This window comes from Ranitomeya variabilis, chromosome 5 (assembly GCF_051348905.1).
Source record: "Ranitomeya variabilis isolate aRanVar5 chromosome 5, aRanVar5.hap1, whole genome shotgun sequence".
NCBI classification, from domain to species: Eukaryota; Metazoa; Chordata; class Amphibia; order Anura; family Dendrobatidae; genus Ranitomeya; species Ranitomeya variabilis.
In genome coordinates, this window is record NC_135236.1 from 240858751 (window position 1) to 240885561 (window position 26811).

Consider the following 26811-nt stretch of genomic DNA (forward strand, 5'->3'; position numbering starts at 1 on the left):
TTATTCTTTATTTTTTACATGAATATGGATCCCAGGGCCTGAAGGAGAGTCTCCTCTCCTCCAGACCATGGCAACCATACACTGGGAACTTCCGATTCCGATTTCCGATATCACAAAAATATCGGAACTCGGTATCGGAATTCCGATACCGCAAATATCGGCCGATACCCGATACTTGCGGTATCGGAATGCTCAACACTACTCGCTAGCACTGCGAGAAAGTCGCACTGCAGTGAAATTCTCCCAAATTTTACCGACAGTTACTGACTTTTTCTGATTTTAAGAAAAATGCTTGTGCTACCGATCACGAATCCGAATGTACCATATTTGTGCCGAATTTATGTTTGGCGATCATTTTCTGAACATATTCTCACATCTCTATTTATAAACTTTTCAAAAAAAGCAGTAAATGTTATGGTTGTTGGTATTAGTTCTGGAAATAATACATGTTAAAATCAGGCCTATTTTAACATGTATTAGCAGTATCAGTGAGTCAGAATACTTAATTCTGCTCAATGCTATGTTAGTGACACAATTAGCCTAAAATGATTCTCATTAAAGGGAATCTGTCACCCCCCTCAGGCGTTTGTAACTAAAAGAGCCATCTTGTGCAGCACTAATGCTGCATTCTGACAAGGTGGCTCTTTTAGTTATGCTCCCTGCACACGCTGAAATAAACACTTATAAAATGTGCCCCCACATACCCTGAAATCATCCCGGGGGCGGGACTTTCCTTCCTAATTAGACGCAGCACAGCCGTCACTCCGGAGCTGTGCGTGCCGGGCGCCGCCTCCTCTTGCTGCATTATCGTCCCGGTGCCTGCGCTGTAAGTACGAAGGGCAGCCCAACTGCGCATGCCTGGAAAAAAAGCTTACAGCGCAGGCGCCGGGATGATAACGCATCAAGAGGAGGCAAGCACAGCTCTGGAGTGACGGCTGTGCTTCGTCTAATTAGGAAGAAAAGTCCCGCCCCGGGACGATTTCAGGGAATGTGGGGGCACATTTTATAATTGTTTATTTCAGCATGTGCAGGGAGCATAACTAAAAGAGCCACCTTGTCAGAATGCAGCATTAGTGCTGCACAAGATGGCTCTTTTAGTTACAAACGCCTGAGGGAGGTGACAGGATCCCTTTAATATGTCAATATAGAGTGGAATTAATTTAAGTCAAATGGTTCAGACCTCCATAAAAGATATAGTCTCTCATGTGAACCCTCTGGAAAATTAATTGCCCAGTCCGCAAGTATGCATCTTGTATCTTTAATACAGATTGTAGACACAAACATACATGAATAAAGAACATAACAATTCCATAATGCTTCAATATACTGTGTAGAATATAAGAATCTATTGAACACCCTTCATTGTTCTTTGCCTGTGTATGCTCATTTCCCAGTTAAAAGCAAAGAATAAGTAACATACAGACTTCTTACTCTGCCAGAACTGAACTAGTTAATAATACAGCCAGGTCTCTGTGTGGGATGCAGTAGTAGGGAGGTATAATTAGCAATCAGTGAGAGAGATTTAGTTATTGTGCAGCAGCTCTTAAAACTGCAGCTCTGTAGCAGCCGAAATTAAGACATATCTGATTATATAAACCATGGATTTCTTTGTTGTTATGATGAGAAGAGAAGAATTTTTATTGCTTTTCCACTTCGTGGTTTTGCACACCAGCTAAAATTGAACAATTCCACTGTCTTCTTTTATCTTGTCGTTTTTCAGTCTTGTTTAATGTTTTCTTCTGATGGACTTTGCTTCAAATTCATCAAGATAGCAATTTTTGATACATTTTGTTCAAATGTATTGATTGTTTGGGCTCTTTCAATAAGCTTTAAAATGTCACCCAACTGACCAAAAAAATCAAACCAAAACCAAACCAAAAAAGATGAATTAGCTGAAAATATCTGGATTATCAAAAAATGTGCCCATATTGTCATGGTTGTTGGTATTAGTTGTTATTGGGGCAAGAAGCACTGAGGTTAGATGTTTTCATTAACCCCTTCACTCCCCAACCCTGTTTTCACCTTCATGATCAGGCCAAAGTTTACAATTTTGACTAGTGTCACTTTATGTGGTAATAACTACAACACTTCAATGGATCCCCGATTCTGTTGTTTTCTCTTGACATATTGTAGTTCATGTTAGTGGTTAAACTTGTTCAAAAAGATTTGCTTTTAGTTGTGAAAAAATCTGAAATTTAGCAAAAATCTTAAAAATGTTGCAATTTTTTAATATGTTAATATGTTTGCCCTTAAACCAGAAAGGGCGGTAGGAACCCCAAACAAGTGACCACATTTTGGAAACCAGACTCCTCAAGGAATGTATCTAAATGTGTGGTGAACCCCTAGATGCTGCACAGAAGTTGATAACATTGAGCTGTGAAATAAAAAAATCTAATTTTTCCCACAAAAATATTATTTGAACCCCATTTTTTTATTTTCACAAGGGTAACATGAGAAATAGCACTATACAATTTATTGTGCAACTTTTGGTCGAAAACTACTTTTGAAGCAGAGGGAAAAGCTGCTAAGGGAAGAAGTATCGTATTTATATTTTGCTGGAAAGCTTTGAGGGTGCCATGTCACATTGGCAGAGCCCCTGAGGTATCAGAACAACAGAAACCCCCCCATTTGTGACTTCATTATACAAACTACACCCCACAATGAATTCATCTAGGAGTACATATTGACACCACATGTGCCTTAAAGAATTTTATATCATTAGGCAGTGAAGAAAAAAAATGCCACTAAAATTTTGTTTTAGCCCCAAATTAAAATTTTTTCTAAGGGCTAATATGAAAAAATGGAATTCAGTTTGTTGTAAAAAATTTCTCCTGAATGCACCAATACCCTACATGTAATTGAGAAATACTTTTCAGGCACACTGCGAAGCTCATAATGGAAGGAACACCATATTATAGTGCAGATTTAACTGTTATGGTTTGCAGGTGCCAGGACCTATTTGGAGAGCCCAGGAGGTGCCGGAACAGCAGAACTCCTCATAAGTGATCCCATTTTACAAGCTACACCTCTCAATTAATTCACCTAGGTGCTCATAAATCATATTGACACCACAGGTGTGTCACATAATTTAATTACATTGGACAGTGAAGAAAAAATAATTACAGTTTTACCACCAAAATGTAGTTTTAGCCCCAGACTTTACATTTTCACATGGAGAAGTGGGTAAACATGACTCTCATCGCTACAGAAATGCCAAAAGTGTGGACGCTAAATGTGGTTTCAGCACACATTTAGATTTTGGAGTGCAAATTTTTTTTTAATTATTTTGGGAGGCAAGGAGTCATAGTGCTTTTCCAGAGCCTTTGTACTACCGGACCTCAGTGGGGACTTGCATTTCTTGTGGATTGATTTGGAACATTTTACTTAACATTTTGGATCACATTTATCCAGTGCTTTATGCTGAGCACTTACACTCACCGGCCACTTTATTAGGTACACCATGCTAGTAACGGGTTGGACCCCCTTTTGCCTTCAGAACTGCCTCAATTCTTCATGGCATAGATTCAACAAGGTGCTGGAAGCATTCCTCAGAGATTTTGGTCCATATTGACATGATGGCATCACACAGTTGCCGCAGATTTGTCGGCTGCACATCCCAAAGATGCTCCATACAAGGCAGGATGGATCCATGCTTTCATGTTGTTTACGCCAAATTCTGACCCTACCATCCGAATGTCGCAGCAGAAATCGAGACTCATCAGACCAAGCAACGTTTTTCCAATCTTCTACTGTCCAATTTCGATGAGCTTGTACAAATTGTAGCCTCAGTTTCCTGTTCTTAGCTGAAAGGAGTGGTACCCGGTGTGGTCTTCTGCTGCTGTAGCCCATCTGCCTCAAAGTTCGACGCACTGTGCGTTCAGAGATGCTCTTAGGCCTACCTTGGTTGTAACGGGTGGCGATTTGAGTCACTGTTGCCTTTCTATCAGCTCGAACCAGTCTGCCCATTCTCCTCTGACCTCTGGCATCAACAAGGCTTTTCCGCCCACAGAACTGCCGCTCACTGGATTTTTTTTCTTTTTCGGACCATTCTCTGTAAACCCTAGAGATGGTTGTGCGTGAAAATCCCAGTAGATCAGCAGTTTCTGAAATACTCAGACCAGCCCTTCTGGCACCAACAACCATGCCACGTTCAAAGGCACTCAAATCACCTTTCTTCCCCATACTGATGCTCGGTTTGAACTGCAGGAGATTGTCTTGACCATGTCTACATGCCTAAATGCACTGAGTTGCCGCCATGTGATTGGCTGATTAGAAATTAAGTGTTAACAAGAAGTTGGACAGGTGTACCTAATAAAGTGGCCGGTGAGTGTATATTGAGGCTTCCATCTAAATCTCCTAGTGACTTGATTAAGATGAAACCCCCGAAGGATCTATTCGCTATAGCGAGGCAGCAGATTTACTCTGGAGTTCGTTTGGCCTCTGTTCAGTGGTGTTCTTCTTTTTAAAAGTGCACAAAACTGTTGCAAACCGCGCTTTATGCACGCCTAAGAAGAGGGACATAGTTACGGTTTTAAGTGGGAATCTGGCCTTCTGATTTATCACTGAAACACAGTTTTATCACAAACGATTTGAAGTAGCTAATTGAGCCTCCTCCCTGCAAACTAATATTAGGCCTAACGATTTTTAAGTGGAAATCTGGTCTTTTGATTTCTCATTGAAGCACAGTTTTGTCACAAACTATTTGGATTAACTAATTGGGCCTCCTGGCTGCACACCAATATTAAGCCTAACGATTTTTAAGTGGAACTATGGACTTCTGATTTCCCACTGAAGCACAATTTTATCACAGACGATTTGGATTAGCAAATGGGGCCACCTGAGACTGCCACACAGTTTTTGTGCAATCTAGTTAGATGCTGGAAGGCTGATTTAACACAGGACAGGATTCTTTATAGCTAACTGACAAGTTCACTTGCAGCGCTATCAGGAGCGGCTTCTCTGCCCTGTGAAACTGAGACAATGGCGCCAGCAAAACAAGATGTCTTCTTTTTATATGGCCAGGGACATGCGACTTCGGGAGCTAATTACGGAATACCTTGTGTCATGATGCTGTAGATGTTTCTGCGCCCTGATTGGCTGCCAGAATCAACACACATAAAGTTAAGAGGGAAAAAAAGAGCATGCCATTCCTCTAATCTCTCCACACCTCCACATAAATTATTAAAACAACCGCTGTGTTTATTTCATTAAAATACTTTTAAATCATGTGTGTGTGTGTTTTAACCCTTTCAGACAATTGGATTAATAATGGATAGGTGACATAATTGACGTCGCTCCATTATTAATCTGGCTTAATGTCACCTTACAATAGCAAGGTGGCATTAACCCTTCATTACCCCATATCCCACCGCTACAGGAAGTGGGAAGAGAGTGGCCAAGTGCCAGAATAGGCGCATCTTCCAGATGTGCCTTTTCTGGGGTGGCTGGGGGCAGATGTTTTTAGCCACGGGGGGGCCAATAACCATGGACCCTCTCCTGGCTATTAATATCTGCCCTCAGTCACTGGCTTTACCACTCTGGCGGAGAAAATTGCGCGGGAGCCCACGCCAATTTTTTTCCGCCATTTAACCCTTTATTTTAGCAGCTACAGTGCTGAAATTTTGCACATACACACTACTAACATTAGTAGTGTGGAATATGCAAAAAAAAATGGGGATATGAGATGGTTTACTATATGTAAACCATGTCTCATATCCTGTCGGGTTTGTGCAGGAGAAATGAAAAGCCGGCAATTGAATTACCGGCTTTTCAAAGATATCGCGCAGAATGAAATCTAAATACAGAATATATATATATGTGTCTCAATGACATATATATATATACTGTATATATGTTTTCCCGAACATTTGAGCACATAAATCCATTAGATGTCGGTTTTGCAAGCCTGCGCGAAAATCTCGCAGTACAGATGCCATACGGATTACATACGGAGGATGCCATGCGCAAAATACGCTGACACACCCTGACTATGGATCACTATTTTGGGAACATTTCTCCGTATTACGGCCGTAGTACGGACGTATAATACGTGGCGTATTGTCTTACGCCAAGTGTGACGCCGGCCTTACAGTCAGCGGGATCCTCTCTTTCTTGCCTATACAGTATAAGCTCTTATGGTATGCGAGGATCTCTCTGTGCTTTCTCCATGTGAGAACTTAGAGGCTTTGTAATTGTAATGAGTAGCTAAATTTTTTAATGAGTATTATCAAGAAAAGAAAACACACAGTGGCTTTTGTCAAAGTACTCTCACAGATATGGGTTAAAGAATATAATCAGTGGTTTTTGGCACAGTACTATCACAGACATGGTTGCATAAAAACATGTTTAGATGCACATCACTACCACAGACACAGTTGAAGATTATTAAAACTTTTGGTTACGCATGGCACTATCAAAGTACAGGTGCAGAGTACAAGTACAGACAGGGCCGTATTTGCCACTAGGCACCCGAGGGCACGTGCCTAGGGCGGGGACGATGCGGGGGGGCGGCACCAGAGCAAGTGAGCAAGGTTTTTTTTTTTTTTTTTCCCACCTCCCGACCGCCCCAACCCCCGCCCCCCCAGCCCCCCCCGGGACCAGCCTCCCACCCACCCTCCGACCGACGCCCCCCCCGCCCTCCTTGAAGACGATACTCACCTTGCTCCAGCGATGCCTGGTCTCAGCTTCTGTAGCGCGTCCTGAGTGAGCGGTCATGTGGTACCGCTCATTAAGGCTCATAAATATGCGCATATTCATGAGCCTTAATGAAGCGGTATCACGTGACCGCTCACGCAGGAAGAAGGAGCTGCGAGCCTGCGCCTGTGCGCCGGGAGTCGGGACAGAGAGCCGGAGGGATGTTGCCGTCGGCGCGCCCGCTTGGTGTGAGACAGCTGACAGGTGAGTATGAGGGACAGAGGACAGGGGGGATTGAAGGAGGACGGTAAGCCGCCCATGCCATGGGAGAAGGAGCGGGGAGCGGAGGGGGGAGTGATGAGCCATGCATGGGGGGGGAGGGGGGAGTGATGAGCCATGCATGGGGGGGAGGGGGGAGTGATGAGCCATGCATGGGGGGGAGGAGGGGGAGTGATGAGCCATGCATGGGGGAGGGAGGAGGGGGAGTGATGAGCCATGCATGGGGGGAGGAGGGGGAGTGATGAGCCATGCATGGGGGGGGAGGAGGGGGAGTGATGAGCCATGCATGGGGGGGGGAGGAGGGGGAGTGATGAGCCATGCATGGGGGGGGAGGAGGGGGAGTGATGAGCCATGCATGGGGGGGGAGGGGGGAGTGATGAGCCATGCATAGGGGGAATATGAGTCGTGCATACAAGAGGTGGGGGGGTTATGAGCCATGCATACAGCCAGGGGGGCGGGGGGGGGCGGATATGAGCCATGCATACAGGGGGGGGAATTATGAGCCATGCATACAGGAGGTGGGGGGGAATTATGAGCCATGTGTCATGGTTCCCAATGGCAAGGGAACGTCAGAGAACATAAATAACAGAACAGCTCTTGGGTGATGGAATCTCGAGCTGACCGTGAGCTAAACCTACCACACAACTAACAGTGGCTGGGTGGCGTACCTACGTTTTATCCCTAGACGCCTAGCGCCAGCCGGAGGACTAACTAACCCTAATAGAGGAAAAGACAGACCTGGCTTACCTCTAGGGAAATTCCCCCAAAAAGGAGACAGAAGCCCCCCACATATATTGACGGTGAGTTCAGAGGAAAAGACATACGCAGTATGAAGGTAGGTTCAGCAAAGCGAGGTCCGCTTACTAGATAGCAAGAAGATACAATAGGGAACTTCACGGTCAGCTGAAAACCCTATTAAAGTACCATCCCAAAATTACTTTAAGACTCATGTGTCAACTCATGACACCGGAGTGGCAATTTTGGCCCACAAGAGCTTCCAGCTACAGAAAAATAACATAACTGGGAACTGGAACAAAAATGCAAAACAAACTTAGGACTAAGAGTCCAACTTAGCTGATAGTAGTCTAGAAGCAGGAACATGCAACAGAAAGGCTCTGGTTACATTGATGGCCGGCACTAGAATAACTGAGCAGCCAGGCTAAATAGGATACACCCATATCCTGATGGAAACAGGTGAACAGAGAAAGTGAAGCACACAAGTCCAGTACCACCAGTGACCACCGGGGGAGCCCAAAAACCAAACTCACAACAGTACCCCCCCCTCAAGGAGGGGGCACCGAACCCTCACAAGAACCACCAGGACGATCAGGACGAGCCCTATGAAAGGTACGGACCAAATCAGAGGCATGAACATCAGAGGCTGTCACCCAAGAATTATCCTCTTGACCGTAGCCCTTCCACTTGACCAGATACTGAAGTTTCTGTCTGGAAACACGGGAGTCCAAGATCTTCTCCACAACGTACTCCAATTCACCCTCAACCAACACCGGAGCGGGAGGCTCAACGGATGGCACAACCGGTACCTCATACCTGCGCAATAATGACCGATGGAAGACATTATGGATAGAAAAAGATGCTGGGAGGTCCAATCGAAAGGACACGGGGTTAAGAATCTCCAAAATCTTATATGGGCCAATGAACCGAGGCTTAAACTTAGGAGAAGAAACCCTCATAGGGACAAAACGAGAAGACAACCACACCAAGTCCCCAACACGAAGACGAGGACCAACACGACGACGGCGGTTAGCAAAATGCCGAGTCTTCTCCTGGGACAACTCCAAATTGTCCACCACCTGTCCCAAAATCCGATGCAACCTATCCACCACAGTATCCACTCCAGGACAATCCGAAGACTCCACCTGACCGGAAGAAAAACGAGGATGAAACCCCGAATTGCAAAAGAAAGGAGAAACCAAAGTGGCAGAACTAGCCCGATTATTGAGGGCAAACTCTGCCAACGGCAAAAAGGCAACCCAGTCATCCTGATCCGCAGACACAAAACACCTCAAATAAGTCTCCAAGGTCTGATTAGTTCGCTCAGTCTGGCCATTAGTCTGAGGATGGAACGCAGACGAAAAAGACAAATCAATGCCCATCCTAGCACAGAACGCCCGCCAAAATCTAGACACGAACTGGGTCCCCCTGTCAGAAACGATATTCTCCGGAATACCATGCCAGCGAACCATATTTTGAAAAAACAGAGGAACCAACTCGGATGAGGAAGGCAACTTAGGCAAGGGCACCAAATGAACCATTTTAGAAAAACGGTCACACACCACCCAGATGACAGACATTTTCTGAGAAACAGGGAGATCAGAAATAAAATCCATAGAGATGTGAGTCCAAGGCCTCTTCGGAATAGGCAAAGATAACAACAATCCGCTAGCCCGAGAACAACAAGGTTTGGCCCGAGCACAAACATCACAAGACTGCACAAAAACTCGTACATCTCGAGACAGGGAAGGCCACCAGAAGGACCTAGCCACCAAATCCCTGGTACCAAAGATCCCGGGATGACCTGCCAACACAGAAGAATGAACCTCCGAGATGACTCTACTGGTCCAATCATCAGGAACAAACAGTCTACCAGGCGGGCAACGATCAGGTCTATCCGCCTGAAACTCCTGCAAAGCCCGTCGCAGGTCTGGGGAAACAGCAGATAATATCACCCCATCCTTAAGGGTACCTGTAGGTTCAGAATCACCAGGGGAATCAGGCTCAAAACTCCTAGAAAGGGCATCCGCCTTCACATTTTTAGAACCTGGTAAGTATGAGACCACAAAATTAAAAACGAGAGAAAAACAACGACCAGCGCGCCTGTCTAGGATTCAGGCGCCTGGCAGACTCAAGATAAATCAAATTCTTGTGATCGGTCAATACCACCACCTGATGTCTAGCCCCCTCAAGCCAATGACGCCACTCCTCAAAAGCCCACTTCATAGCCAAAAGCTCCCGATTACCAATATCATAATTTCGCTCGGCGGGCGAAAATTTTCGAGAAAAGAACGCACAAGGTCTCATCACGGAGCAGTCGGAACTTTTCTGCGACAAGACCGCCCCAGCTCCGATCTCGGAAGCATCGACCTCAACCTGAAAAGGAAGAGTAACATCAGGCTGACGCAACACAGGGGCGGAAGAAAAGCGGTGCTTAAGCTCCCGAAAGGCCTCCACAGCAGCAGGGGACCAATCAGCAACATCAGCACCCTTTTTGGTCAAATCAGTAAAAGGTTTAGCAACATCAGAAAAACCAGTTATAAATCGACGATAAAAATTAGCAAAGCCCAAAAATTTCTGAAGGCTCTTAAGAGAAGAAGGTTGCGTCCAATCACAAATAGCCCGAACCTTGACAGGATCCATCTCAATGGAAGAGGGGGAAAAAATGTACCCCAAAAAAGAAATCTTTTGAACCCCAAAAATACACTTAGAACCCTTCACACACAAGGAATTAGCCCGCAAAACCTGAAAAACCCTCCTGACCTGTTGGACATGAGAATCCCAGTCATCCGAAAAAATCAAAATATCATCCAGATACACGATCATAAATTTATCCAAATATTCACGGAAAATGTCATGCATAAAGGACTGAAAGACTGAAGGGGCATTTGAAAGACCAAAAGGCATTACTAAATACTCAAAATGGCCCTCGGGCGTATTAAATGCGGTTTTCCACTCATCCCCCTGCTTAATTCGCACCAAATTATACGCCCCACGGAGATCAATCTTAGAGAACCACTTAGCCCCTTTTATTCGAGCAAACAAATCAGTCAGCAGTGGCAGAGGATACTGATATTTGACTGTAATTTTATTCAAGAGTCGATAATCAATACACGGCCTCAAAGAGCCATCTTTTTTAGATACAAAGAAAAAACCGGCTCCTAAGGGAGATGAAGTAGGACGAATATGTCCCTTTTCCAGGGACTCCTTAATATATTCTCGCATAGCAGCATGTTCAGGTACAGATAGATTAAATAAACGACCCTTTGGAAATTTACTGCCCGGAATCAGATCTATGGTACAATCGCAATCTCTGTGAGGAGGTAGTGAACCAAGCTTAGGCTCCTCAAAAACATCACGATAATCAGATAAAAATTCCGGAATCTCAGAGGGAATAGATGACGAAATGGAAACCAAAGGTACGTCCCCATGAGCCCCCTGACATCCCCAGCTTAACACAGACATTGCTTTCCAGTCAAGGACTGGGTTATGAGATTGTAACCATGGTAATCCGAGCACCAAAACGTCATGTAGATTGTACAACACAAGGAAGCGAATCATCTCCTGATGGTCTGGATTCATACGCATAGTCACTTGTGTCCAGTATTGTGGTTTATTACTAGCCAATGGTGTAGAGTCAATACCCTTCAGAGGTATAGGAACTTCCAGAGGCTCTAGATCAAACCCACAGCGCCTGGCAAAGGACCAATCCATTAGACTCAAAGCGGCGCCAGAGTCGACATAGGCATCCGCGGTAATTGACAATAATGAACAAATCAAGGTCACAGACAGAATAAACTTAGACTGTAAAGTGCCAATTGAAATAGACTTATCAACCTTTTTTGTACGTTTAGAGCATGCTGATATAACATGAGTTGAATCACCACAATAGAAACACAACCCATTTTTTCGCCTAAAATTCTGCCGTTCGCTTCTGGACAGAATTCTATCACTTTGCATATTTTCTGGAGCCTTCTCAGAAGACACCGCCAAATGGTGCACAGGTTTGCGCTCCCGCAAACGCCGATCAATCTGAATAGCCATTGTCATGGACTCATTCAGACCTGTAGGTGCAGGGAACCCCACCATAACATCTTTAATGGCATCAGAGAGACCCTCTCTGAAATTCGCCGCCAGGGCGCACTCATTCCACTGAGTAAGCACAGACCATTTACGAAATTTTTGGCAGTATATTTCAGCTTCATCTTGCCCTTGAGATAGGGCCATCAAGGCTTTTTCAGCCTGAATCTCTAAGTTAGGTTCCTCATAAAGCAACCCCAAAGCCAGAAAAAACGCATCCACATTGAGCAACGCAGGATCCCCGGGTGCCAATGCAAATGCCCAGTCTTGAGGGTCACCCCGCAGCAAGGAAATTACTATCCTAACCTGCTGTGCGGGATCTCCAGCGGAGCGAGATCTCAGGGAAAGAAATAATTTACAATTATTTTTGAAATTCAGGAAACGAGATCTATCCCCGGAGAAAAATTCTGGTATAGGAATTCTAGGTTCAGACATAGGAGCATGAATAACAAAATCCTGTAAATTTTGAACCTTCGTAGCAAAATTATTCAAACCTGTAGCCAAACTCTGAGGATCCATTTTAATCAGGTGAGATCAGAGCCATTCAAGGATTAGAAGGAGAGAGAGAGAGACAAAGGCTGCAATTAGAGCAGAAATGCAACTAAGTCAACTATAGAGCAAGCTCAGAGGGAAAAAAAAAAAATAAAAAAAAAATCTGCAGACTTCTTTTTCTCTCCTTTCTTCTGCCAACGGTTTTAACACTGGGCCGGCCATACTGTCATGGTTCCCAATGGCAAGGGAACGTCAGAGAACATAAATAACAGAACAGCTCTTGGGTGATGGAATCTCGAGCTGACCGTGAGCTAAACCTACCACACAACTAACAGTGGCCGGGTGGCGTACCTACGTTTTATCCCTAGACGCCTAGCGCCAGCCGGAGGACTAACTAACCCTAATAGAGGAAAAGACAGACCTGGCTTACCTCTAGGGAAATTCCCCCAAAAAGGAGACAGAAGCCCCCCACATATATTGACGGTGAGTTCAGAGGAAAAGACATACGCAGTATGAAGGTAGGTTCAGCAAAGCGAGGTCCGCTTACTAGATAGCAAGAAGATACAATAGGGAACTTCACGGTCAGCTGAAAACCCTATTAAAGTACCATCCCGAAATTACTTTAAGACTCATGTGTCAACTCATGACACCGGAGTGGCAATTTCGGCCCACAAGAGCTTCCAGCTACAGAAAAATAACATAACTGTGAACTGGAACAAAAATGCAAAACAAACTTAGGACTAAGAGTCCAACTTAGCTGATAGTAGTCTAGAAGCAGGAACATGCAACAGAAAGGCTCTGGTTACATTGATGGCCGGCACTAGAATAACTGAGCAGCAAGGCTAAATAGGATACACCCATATCCTGATGGAAACAGGTGAACAGAGAAAGTGAAGCACACAAGTCCAGTACCACCAGTGACCACCGGGGGAGCCCAAAAACCAAACTCACAACAGCCATGCATAGGGGGATATGAGCCATGCATACAGGGGGGGGAATTATGAGCCATGCATAGGGGGATATGAGCCATGCATACAGGGGGGCGGATATGAGCCATGCATAGGGGGATATGAGCCATGCATACAGGGGGGTGGATATGAGCCATGCATACAGGGGGGGGAATTATGAGCCATGCATAGGGGGATATGAGGCATGCATACGGGGGGGTGGATATCGGCCATGCATACAGGGGGGAATTATGAGCCATGCATACAGGAGGTGGGGGGGAATTATGAGCCATGCATATGGGGATATGAGCCATGCATACGGGGGGGGGAATTATGAGCCATGCATACGCGGGGGGATATGAGCCATGCATATGGGATGGGAGGAAGGTGAGCCATGCATACAAGATGGGAGGGCGGCATTATACACTATTGAGCATCATATGGGGTCATTATACAGTATGGAGCATCATGTGGGGTCATTATACAGTATGGAGCATCATGTGCAGTCATTATACAGTATGGAGCATCATGTGTGGCCATTATACAGTATGGAGCATCATGTGCGGTCATTATACAGTGTATGGAGCATCATGTGCGGTCATTATACAGTGTATGGAGCATCATGTGGGGTCATTATACAGTATGGAGCATCATGTGCGGTCATTATACAGTATGGAGCATCATGTGTGGCCATTATACGGTATGGAGCATCATGTGCGGTCATTATACAGTGTATGGAGCATCATGTGCGGTCATTATACAGTGTATGGAACATCATGTGGGGTCATTATACAGTATGGAGCATCATGTGCGGTCATTATACAGTATGGAGCATCATGTGCGGTCATTATACAGTATGGAGCATCATGTGCGGTCATTATATAGTGTATGGAGCATCATGTGCGGTCATTATACAGTGTATGGAGCATCATGTGCGGTCATTATACAGTGTATGGAGCATCATGTGCGGTCATTATACAGTGTGGAGCATCATGTGCGGTCATTATACAGTGTATGGAGCATCATGTGCGGTCATTATACAGTATGGGGCATCATGTGTGGCCATTATACAGTATGGAGCATCATGTGCGGTCATTATATAGTGTATGGAGCATCATGTGCGGTCATTATACAGTGTATGGAGCATCATGTGCGGTCATTATACAGTGTATGGAGCATCATGTGCGGTCATTATACAGTGTGGAGCATCATGTGCGGTCATTATACAGTGTATGGAGCATCATGTGCGGTCATTATACAGTATGGAGCATCATGTGTGGCCATATTTTTTTGGTTATAATTATTGTATATGAAACAGTTGTGATCAGCAGTGCTAAATGGGTGTGGTTGGGACTTGGATATGGGTGTGACTAGTTGTGAAATGGGTGTGGTCAGAGGCGTGGCCTAAAATTTGCCGCGGCGCACTACGCCGCAACCTTTATACCTCTTTCCCTTCAAGAGTTGGGAGGTATGGTACCGCATTTGCCAGATCACAGCAAGTGCCACAAATCCCATAGGGAATGAATGAAGCCAAGCGCATTGTTGCCGTAAGTGATCCGTTGTAAGTGATCCGTTACGTGGCAGATGCAAAAAAACTGCCCGATCTGCTGCAAAAGGCTATTTTCGCAACAGCGATTCTTGCCAAAGTCACTGCCGATAGTGTCATACTCACCAATGGGGGGGCAGCGCTAAAAGTGCCTAGGGCAGCAGAAACTCTAAATACGACCCTGAGTACAGAGGTTTTTTTTTAAAACTGCGCACATGCAAAACCTAACAGCTGCATCCTCTCCCTATGCTAAGTAGAGCAGAAATAAAAAATAAGGATCTTGTACCAGGAGGAACAGGTGCAAGAGGAGAAGGAGGTGGGCATGGCGGTATAGATGGAAGAGGCAGGGCAGCTCAGTGGCTCAATGATTAGCATGGCAACGCTGGGGTCCTGGGTTAAAATCCAACCAAGCACAACAAGGAGTTGTTATCTTCTTTCCATGTTTGCATGGGTTTCCTCCAGGTTATCCGCTTTCATCCCACATTCCAAAGACATACAGTGATAGAGAAATTAGATTGTGAGCCCCAGAGACAGTGCCAATAATGTCTGTAAAGAGCTGTGGAATTCATGGTGCTAAATAACTGAGTAACATACTGTATATATTCAATGGAGGAGTATTATAGCATTGTTTTTTTGTTTTGTATTTTTTTAATTTTTTTTTCTATTTTTCAAACTTTTTTATTTATTTTGTATTTTTGTTGTATAACTGACTTAAAACAAACTACAATTTACAAAAGTAAACTATCTATCTAGAACCTTGAGGTATAGGTCCAAGTGGAGGAAGCGGTGGGCTAGAGATGGGCAAACCTGAAAAGTAAAGTTTGGTATCCGTACCAAACACCTAGAGTTTGGGCACGGACACCGAACACAAACTACACAAGGAAGTCCCTGTTACTGTTTGGGTTCGGCCCCCCGAATCCTGGGTGTTTGTCGCACTGTGACAGCACGGCAAACACTACTTCTGATCGGCGGTAAAATCATTGCCGCCGTCAGACAGCCGCAGTTCCTACGCTGTCAAATGACAGCGTGAGCCTGCATCTGTGATCGGAGGCAAAATGTTTACCTCTGGTCAATGTCATCCATTGATGGGACTACTTCTCCCATCAGCCTGTGCCTGTTGCCGCTAATAACAGCGAGAGCAGGTGAAGCTGATGCACCTGCGCTATAAATTAAAGAAAAAACCCTTCATGGATTACCCTGTATTTTTGATAACCATCCAGGCAAAACAGCTGCGAGTTGAAACCCTAAGCTGTCAACTTCAGCAAGGTTTGTTATCAAGAATAGAGGGGTGCCCATGCTGTTTTTTCAATTATGTAAATAAATAAATTATAAAAACAGCTTGGGGTCCCCATCATTTTTAACAGCCAGCCAAGATAAAGCAGACAACTGGGGGATGGTATTCTCATGTTGGTAAAGGGCCATGGATATTGGCACCACCCAACCTCAAAATAGCAGCCCGCAGCCAACTCAAAAAGGCGCATCTATTAGATGCACCTATTCTGGAGCTTTGGTTGGCTCTCCCCACATGCCCTGTAGCAGTGGCAAGTGGGGTTCATATTTGTGGGGTTGATGTTACCTTTGTATTGTCTGGTGACATCATGCCCAAAACTTAGTAATGTAGGGGCGTCTATAAAACACCTATCCATTACAAATTCTATAGTTATATTGTAAATAAACACACAGCAAGAATAAAGTGTTTTATTTGAAATAAAAACAATACACACTACTCCTTTTTTTATTTAAAAATAATAAAAAATACAGTCATACTCACCTAATGCCCATTCCATTGAATCCCTTGACTCCTGTAATAAAACAAAAATATAAAATGACAACATCCCTCATCTGTCTAACGTTCTGTCCCATGCCTTAATCCATGTCTGGGGATTACTAGTTTTCGACCTGGATGGTGCCAAGATGCGACTATCCAGGCTGAGAATCACTGATGAATGAGATGCTGCAAGTGCAGCATCAGTGAGCAGCGGTGACCCCATCGAGGTTACCGATGGTCACTGAGGATGTGTTCCCAGCCGGGCTGAACTGCGGTGACCTCAGCACCATGAGAAAAATTCACCGCAGTTCAGTTTAGTGAGTTCACCGCAGATCTTTGGTACCCGAACCCTTTTTTAACTGGTTGGTCAAACATGCAGGACCTGAACATCCAGGGGTCTGCCCATCTCTAAGGTGAACGTGTCAGTATGGATGGAAGAGGCAAGGGATGAGTAATCTAGCATTATTTTTTTTTATTTATTTTTTTTATTTTTTTTGTATTTTTATGTTTTTTTCTTTTTTCACGTTTTTTATTTTTTGTTTATTTAACTCACTTAAAACATCCTAGAATTAGCAAAAATAAAGCAAATTTCTAGAACCATGAGGCACAGGTCTAAGTGGAGGAAGAAGTGGATGTGGTGGTATAGGTGGAAGAGTCAAGGGAGGAATAAGCCAGTAGTATTTTTTTTTGTTTGTGTTTTTTTTATTCTTTTTTCCCAGACTTTTTTTATTTTTAATTGTGTTATTGAACTGACTTAAAACAGCCTACAAGCTACAAATATAAACTAGCTTTCTAGAACCACGAGGCGTAGGTCCAAGTTTTTAATTTTTTTTAGGAAACTGACTTCAAAGAACATAGAATAAACTCAAAATAAACTAACAAACTAGAGCCAGGGGAGGAGGTCCAACTGGAGGAATAGGTAGACGTAGTGGTGTAGGTGGAAGAGGCAGAGGAGGAGATAACCTCCAAAGGTATGGCCAAGTCCTGTGGGATCCACTGCTGGTTCATTTTAAGGATTGTTAGATTGCTCACGTTGGATGTGGAAAGGCAGATGCCCCTGTCTGTGATCACACCCTCTGCCATGCTAAATATATGTTCCGACATGACACTTGCTGCAGAGCAGGCCAGGACCTGCAAGGCATAAAGGGCAAGATCAGGCCATGTGTCCAATTTTGAAGCCCAGAAGTAAAATGGGGCAGACTTATCTGTTAGTACATGTTGACATGTGGACACATACTCTTCCACCATGTTGTTGTAATGCTGGATCCTGCTAATACGGACCTTATTACATGGTGGTGCTGTATGCGGTGGTGTGCTCATAAATAGTGTTGAGCGATACCGTCCGATACTTGAAAGTATCAGTATCAGATAGTATCGGCAGATACCCAAAAAGTATCGGATATCGCCGATACCGATACCCGATACCAATACAAGTCAATGGGACACCAAGTATCGGAAGGTATCCTGTATGGTTCCCAGGGTCTGAAGGAGAGGAAACCGCTTGTGATTGGTCGCGTGGCGGTTACGTGACCGCTCACGCGACCAATCACAAGCCGCGACGTCATCTAAGGTCTTTCAAGCGCTCATTCTTAGGAAAGGAAGCTGCCGGTTACATCGGTAAGGTCCAGGCTGCGTCGGAGAGGTGAGTATATAAATATTTTTTATTTTTATTCTTTATTTTACACATTAATATCGATCCCGATACCAATTCCCGATATCACAAAAGTATCAGATCTCGGTATCGGAATTCCGATACCGCAAATATCGTCCGATACCCGATACTTGCGGTATCGGAATGCTCAAAACTACTCATAAAGTTTTGACACATTTCGGCCATGCTAATCTTTCCTTCTGTCCTTGGTGGGAGGTATATCATCTGGGCACTCTGTGAGAGGAGATGGCCACTTAATAAAGTTTGACGTAGAGCAGAGTCTACAGCTCTAAGGAACACAGACTTTTTCCAGCACTGAGCACTGGTTACATCGATATTATTGTAATTTAATACATATTTGCTTGCTGTATTTTATTAGTGATTTGCTTGCTTGTTCATCCTCAGCAATCAATGTTTACATTCAGTGACAGCAAGCCGAGGAAAGCATGCAGGTTGGATCTTATGTATACCTAAGGCCAGACAGAAGATTGCCAGTGGTAAATGTAAAGCAGTCCTTCTATCAATCGTATCTTTATCTGAAGGTCTCACACCATTGTACTCCCAGTCCTTGACTCATTGTGTGGATGAGGATTGTAGACCGAGGGGAGCCGTCACCACAGGAGGTCTCATATGCAGTACCAGGTGATGGAATATGCTTCATTCTGTGAACTAAAGGAAAATTATTAAGGGGAGAGTGACTTCAAGGAGAGAGAATCCAGGCTGCTGTGTAAAGGTACCGTCACACTAAGCGACTTTGCAGCGAGAACGATGACGATCCGTGACATTGCAGTATCCTGGATAGCGATCTCGTTGTGTTTGACACACAGCAGCGATCTGGATCCTGCTGTGATATCGCTGGTCGGAGCTAGAAGTCCAGAACTTTATTTTGTCGCTGATCACCCGCTGTCATCGCTGGATCAGTGTGTGTGACACCGATCCAGCGATGTGTTCACTTGTAACCAGGGTAAATATCGGGTTACTAAGCGCAGTGCCGCACTTAGTAACCCAATATTTACCCTGGTTACCATTGTAAAAGTAAAAAAAAAACACTACATACTCACATTCTGATGTCTGTCACGTCCCCCGCCAGCGGCTTCCCTGCACTGAATGTGTCAGCGCCGGCCGGCCGTAAAGCAGAGAACAGCGGTGACGTCACCGCTGCTGCCGGCGCTGACACATTCAGTCAGTGCAGGAAGCTCTTGGCAGCAGCGCGTAACCCTGTGGACACCGGGGGACGTGACAGACATCAGAAGGTGAGTATGTAGTTTTTTTTTTTCAAAGAACATAGAATAAACTTAAAATAAACTAACAAACTAGAGCCAGGGAGGAGGTCCAACTGGAGGAATAGGTAGACGTGGTGGTGTAGGTGGAAGAGGCAGAGGAGGAGATAACCTCCAAAGGTATGGCCAAGTCCTGCGGGATCCACTGCTGGTTCATTTTAAGGATTGTTAGATTGCTCACGTTGGATGTGGAAAGGCAGATGCCCCTGTCTGTGATCACACCCTCTGCCATGCTAAATATATGTTCCGACATGACACTTGCTGCACAGCAGGCCAGGACCTGCAAGGCATAAAGGGCAAGATCAGGCCATGTGTCCAATTTTGAAGCCCAGAAGTAAAATGGGGCAGACTTATCTGTTAGTACATGTTGACATGTGGACACATACTCTTCCACCATGTTGTTGTAATGCTGAATCCTGCTAATACGGACTTTATTACATGGTGGTGCTGTATGCGGTGGTGTGCTCATAAATAGTGTTGAGCGATACCGTCCGATACTTGAAAGTATCGGAATCGGATAGTATCGGCCGATACCCGAAAAGTATCGGATATCGCCGATACCGATACCCGATACCAATACAAGTCAATGGGACACCAAGTATCGGAAGGTATCCTGTATGGTTCCCAGGGTCTGAAGGAGAGGAAACCGCTTGAAAGCGCTTGAAAGACGTTAGATGACGTCGCGGCTTGTGATTGGTCGCGTGGCGGTTACGTGACCGCTCACGCGACCAATCACAAGCCGCGACGTCATCTAAGGTCTTTCAAGCGCTCATTCTTAGGAACGGAAGCTGCCGGTTACATCGGTAAGGTCCAGGCTGCGTCGGAGAGGTGAGTATATCAATATTTTTTATTTTTATTCTTTATTTTACACATTAATATCGATCCCGATACCAATTCCCGATATCACAATAGTATCGGATCTCGGTATCGGAATTCCGATACCGCAAATATCGGCCGATACCCGATACTTGCGGTATCGGAATGCTCAACACTACTCATAAAGTTTTGACACATTTCGGCCATGCTAATCTTTCCTTCTGTCCTTGGTGGGAGGTATATCATCTGGGCACTTTGTGAGAGGAGATGACCACTTAATAAAGTTTGACTTAGAGCAGAGTCTACAGCTCTAAGGAATACAGACTTTTTCCAGCACTGAGCACTGGTTACATCGATATTATTGTAATTTAATACATATTTGCTTGCTGTATTTTATTAGTGATTTGCTTGCTTGTTCATCCTCAGCAATCAATGTTTACATTCAGTGACAGCAAGCCGAGGAAAGCATGCAGGTTGGATCTTATGTATACCTAAGGCCAGACAGAAGATTGCCAGTGGTAAATGTAAAGCAGTCCTTCTATCAATCATATCTTTATCTGAAGGTCTCACACCATTGTACTCCCAGTCCTTGACTGTTGTGAATTCCGCTCTTGGGCTCCCTCCGGTGGTTGTAAGTAGCAATTTTGTGAATTCTACTCTTGGGCTCCCTACTGTGGTTTTGAGTGGTATAGCTGCTTCTTGGATTTAGCTTCAGCAGCTGCTTCCACTGATCGTCTTTCTGGCTCGGCTATTTTAGTCTGGCCTTATCTCTCAATCAATGCCAGTTGTCAATTGTTCCTGCTTGGAGCCACTGCTCTTTTGGATTTCCCTGACTCTCTGTCCAGTTCAGCAAAGATAAGTCCTTGCTTGTCCTTTTGCAGTCCACTTGTTGTGGACTTATTTGTTCAGCACATTCTATGTTTTGCTCATTTGTCCAGCTTATCAGTATGGATCTATTCAGCTAAGCTGGAAGCTCTGGGCTGCAGATTTTGCCCTCCACACCTTTAGTCAGGTGTGGAGATTTTTGCATATCTCTGCGGTGGACTTTTTCTAGTTTTTATTACTGACCGCACAGTGTCCTTTCCTGTACTATCTATCTAGCTAGTAGTGGCCTCCTTTGCTAAATCTTGTTTCATACTACGTATGTCATTTCCTTCTCCTCTCACAGTCAATATTTGTGGGGGGCTGTCCTATCCTTTGGGGATCTTCTCTGAGGCAAGATAGCTTTCCTATTCCTACCTTTAGGGGTAGCTAGTTCTCCGGCTGTGACGAGGTGTCCAGGGAGTGACAGGAACATCCCACGGCTACTGCTAGTGTTGTGTTAAGATCAGGAACTGCGGTCTGTATAGTTACCACCTGCTCAGAGCTAGTCGCATATCGCTCCTAAATTACCAGTCCATAACAGTACAACTGGCCAACAGTGAGTTGAATGCATCTCAAAAGAAGGAAAAGAAAAAGAGTTCTGAGCCATTTTTTTTTCTTTAGTCTGTTTTGTCTTTTTCCTTCCTCTTAATCTCTGGGTGGATTTGGGCGCGGACATGGATGTTCAGGGTTTGTTTTCTCATGTGGATCAGCTTGCTGCAAGAGTTCAGAGCATCCAAGATTATGTTGTTGAGACTCCAGCCTTAGAGCCTAGAATTCCTACTCCAGATTTGTTTTACGGGGATAGATCTAAGTTTTTGAACTTTAAAAATAACTGCAAATTGTTTTTTGCTCTGAAACCCCGTTCCTCTGGTGACCCCACTCAGCAAGTTAAAATAGTTATTTCTCTGCTGCGTGGTGACCCTCAGGACTGGGCATTCTCCCTTGAGTCAGGGGATCCGGCATTGCTTAATGTAGATGCATTTTTTCAATCGCTCGGATTATTGTATGATGAACCTAACTCTGTGGATCATGCGGAAAAAACCTTGTTGGCCCTGTGCCGGGGTCAGGAAGCGGCAGAATTATACTGCCAGAAATTTAGAAAATGGTCTGTGCTCACTAAATGGAATGAGGATGCTCTGGCAGCAATTTTCAGAAAGGGTCTTTCTGAAGCCCTTAAAGATGTTATGGTGGGGTTCCCCACGCCTGTTGGTCTGAGCGAATCTATGTCTCTAGCCATTCAGATTGATCGGCGCCTGCGCGAGCACAAAGTGGTGCACCATATGGCAGCATCCTCTGAACAGAGTCTTGAGACTATGCAATGTGATAGGATTCTGACCAGAGCGGAACAGAGGGGATACAGACGTCAGAATGGGCTGTGTTTTTACTGTGGTGATTCAGCTCATCCTATCTCTGATTGCCCTAAGCGTTTTAAGAGGGTCGCTAGATCTGTTACCATTAGTACTGTACAGCCTAAGTTTATCCTGTCTGTGACCCTGATCTGCTCATTGTCATCTTTCTCTGTCATGGCATTTGTGGATTCAGGTGCTGCCCTGAACTTAATGGACTTAGAATTCGCCAGGCGCTGTGGTTTTTCCTTGCAGCCTTTGCAGAGCCCTATTCCTCTGAGGGGTATTGATGCTACACCGTTGGCCAAGAATAAACCTCAGTATTGGACTCAGCTGACTATGTGCATGGCTCCAGCACATCAGGAAGATTGTCGTTTTCTGGTGTTGCATAATTTACATGATGTTGTTGTACTGGGTTTTCCATGGTTACAAGTACACAATCCAGTGTTGGATTGGAAATCGATGTCTGTGACTAGTTGGGGTTGTCAAGGGGTACATAGTGACGTTCCTTTAATGTCAATTTCCTCTTCCCCCTCTTCTGATGTTCCTGAATTTTTGTCAGATTTCCAGGATGTATTCGATGAGCCCAAGTCCAGTTCCCTTCCTCCAAATAGGGACTGTGATTGTGCTATTGACTTGATTCCAGGCTCTAATTTCCCTAAGGGTCGACTTTTCAACCTGTCTGTGCCAGAACATACCGCTATGCGGAGCTATGTTAAGCTCTGCTCAAGTTGGTGGTGCAGGTCTTCCTGTGACCAGATGAGGAGGCGATGGAGGAAAAGGAGTAGAAGGAGGAGCGAACCTGGACAGATAAACCTCCAGCAATACTTGGTGGTGGTAGGATGCCTTTCACCTCTGTCCCAGCCTCCACTACATTTACCTAGTGAACTCTAATGGAGATGTAACATCTCTGGCAGGGCTTAATGGTCCAATTACTGCAGTACAGCCACTGCGATCAGTTTTTTAAAACTTTCTGTCTCCTCCAGCTGGAATGGCAGCATTTCAGAGGACATTAATTTGGAAAAGCTGTCATTCAGAACCATGACTCATGGGTGGCTAGGGGGGTATCTCCTCTTTCTATCAAAGATTTTGGGGATGGAAAGCTGAACACTTCCATGCGATGGTGGGGAGATACTCGTTGACACTGGTGGTGGTGATGCTGTCACATCCTCTCTTTATGGAGAGGCAGGTAACCCTGTTAATCGTGAGCAGGAAGAAAAGGACAACACCGCAGCAAGAAAGGGAGCAGGAGGAGGCTCACCGAAAAAAGGTGTGAATTCATGTGCCTCGTAATAGAGATGGTGCTCAGCTTCAGAACATTTATGCCTCGCTTATTGGTCTGATGGTACAAACCATCTGTCACAGTCTCTGAAAAAATGACAAGTCAGGGAGTTCTTTTGAGATGTCTTTGAAGTGCTGATTTCAGCAACACGGTCGGCAGCTGATGTACTGGCTAGCTATGACTTTGTACTCTGCTCCCTGTTTTGTTGTAATACTGTGGCAGCATGGTTACCTCCTTTTCTCCCGAACTGTGCATATCACTAGGATGGCCTCTGCTCCATGTGGGGTCTAGGACCTCATCATCCCCTGCATCATCTTGCACCAGCTCCTCAACCTTTCTGTCCTTGCCGGTCTGCATACTGCAAAAACTGGCAACTCAGTTTCATCATCATCTGACATGCCCTGCAGTGTCCACTGACCGTGTGCACTAGCCTTCCCACATACTCATCCTCCAACATAAGAAGTGCTTGGGCATCAGTGCACTCAGTCTTTTCCACTTCTGAGGTGGGGCTAGGTGTATGGTCCATGAAACCACAACCAGCAGAGTCATGAAATAGCAGAAGAGACAGCTGCATGACTTGGAGCTCAGATTGATTGGCTGATTTGCAAAGGGGTTAGGTGGAAGCTGAATGACCATGGTCCTGAAGTGCCAACTGTGCACTTTCTGTAGTGGACCAGGTGGAAGATAATGTGAAAGAACTGAAGGCACTCTCAGCCATCGAATCTACTACCTTTTCAACATCTTGTGGCCTCACCATTTTTGCAGCGGTATTCCGGCCTATGAAAGGATGCATAACATCCTGTAGTCTGCATACACCAGCGGAAGATGTTGTATTTGGGCACGTAGCAGGTAAAGAATGACACGTCCTCTCCGTGCATCAGCTACAGTATGACCATCAGCAGCAACTACACCAGCACCACTACATCCATGTCCACAACTCCTATTGGATGATCTCTTCATTTTTGGAAGTGTTTTTTCTCAACAATACTCTCAAAGAGATGGCTGAAGAGTATATTTATTTATATGCAACAGTACTATAATCCACTCTGTTCTCCTGGAAAAATTATTTTTAGGGCCTAGAAATGGCAACAAAATGGTTGATTCCAATTATATATTTCCCAGACTACTAAAAAACACACACTAGTCTGGAAAACTTTTTTTGTGCCTAGAAATGACAACTATACAGCTGATGCCAATTATTGATTTCCCAGACTACTAAAAAAACACACACTTGTCCAGTAAAAATATTTTTTTGAGGCCTAGAAATGGCAAAGAGACAGTTGATACAAAATATTTTTCCCCAGACTACTAGAAAACACGCGCTATTCCAGAAAAAATATTTTTGGGCCTAGAAATGGCAATGAGACGTTTGATCAATATTATTTTTGCCCAGGCCACAAAAACCACAAGCTAGTCCAGAAAAAAATATTTTTGGGGCCTAGAAATTGCAACAAGAACGTTGATACCAATTATTTATTTCCCAGACTACTAAAAAACACACACTAGGAAAAATTATTTTTTGTGCCTAGAAAAGTCAACTAGACAGCTGATGCCAATTATTTAATTTCCAGACTATTATATAGCACACACTAGCCCCCCAAACATTTTGGGGCCTAGAAATGGCAAATAGATAGCTGATGCCTACTATGTATTTCCCGGACTACTAAAAAGTAGAGATGAGCAAATATCTTGGATCCCTCCTTATTCGGCAAGCTATAGCACATTCCGAACAAGCTGCCATGGGAATTTGGATACCTGAAGCGCTCCTGCTGATCAACTGTTCAGGGCTGCAAATGCATGTGTCGCGGCTGTGTGACAGTCACAACACATGCATGGAGAGCCCAATAAACAGGCTCTTCATGCATGTGTTGTGACTGTCACACAGCTGCGACACATGCAGCTGCGGTGCTGAACAGTTGATCAGCAAAAGTACTCCAGGTATCTGGGTTCGCGCATGCAGTTTATTCGGTAAGCGCTATTGCTTGCCGAATAAGGAGGGAGCTGAAGATATTCACTCATCTCTACTAAAAACCACCTACTAGACCAGAAAAAATATTTTTTTGGGTCTAGATATGACAATGAGACTGTTGACACCAATTATTTATTTCCCAGACTACTAAAAACACACACTAGTCATAGTCAAGAAACATTTTTTTTTTGTGTATAGAAATGGCAACTAGACAGTTAATGCCAATTATTTATTTCCCAGACTACTAAAAAACACACACTAGTTCAGAAAAAACTATTTTTTGGGGTGTAGAAATAGCAACGAGATGAGTGATGCAAATTATTTTTCCCAGACTGATAAAAAACACACACTAGTTCAGAAAAATTATTTTTGGGGAATAAAGAATGGCAACGAGATGGTTGATGCCAATTCTCAGAATGCTAGAAAGCACACAGTGGCTTAAAAAACAGTTCTTCCAGAGGCGGGGGAGGCGGGGGGTGCAGAATGCACACAGAGGATTAAAGGACAGTACTCCCACAGATGTGGGTGCAGAGTACACACAGCGGCTTAATGGACAGTACTCCCACAGGCGTGGGGGTGCAGAGTACACACAATAGCTTAATGGACAGCACAACAATACTCCAACGGGGGGGAGGCGAAGAGTACACACAATAACTTAAAGGACAGTACTCCCACAAATATGGATGCAGAGTACACACAGCAGCTTTTAACACAGTGGTTGCACAGTTCTAACACCGATATGGGTACACCCAGCTTTTTTTTGCAAAGTGCACAGTCACAATCTGTCCCTCACTCCAGCTGCATCTTATCCCTACACTAATGAGAGCATAATGGCACTCTTGATCCGGCCTTTATACGGGCCAGATTATGTGCTGCGCTGGAAGTGCCCACAGTCTAAAAGAATGTTGATTTTCTGTGCTGCAGCTTTTCAGCAAGCAGTAAAATGTCCATGTTTGGAGTTTGGTAACGGATACTAAGTGTCAGGTACGGACACCGCACTTTCCAGTTCATGTTCCCTCATCCCTTCTCATGATCACTGCTATGTTTATCCAGTGCAAACTGACCTGAGGAGCCTGTTTGAAATCCTCAACATGTCAATATCTCTTGTAGATACGCTTAATTT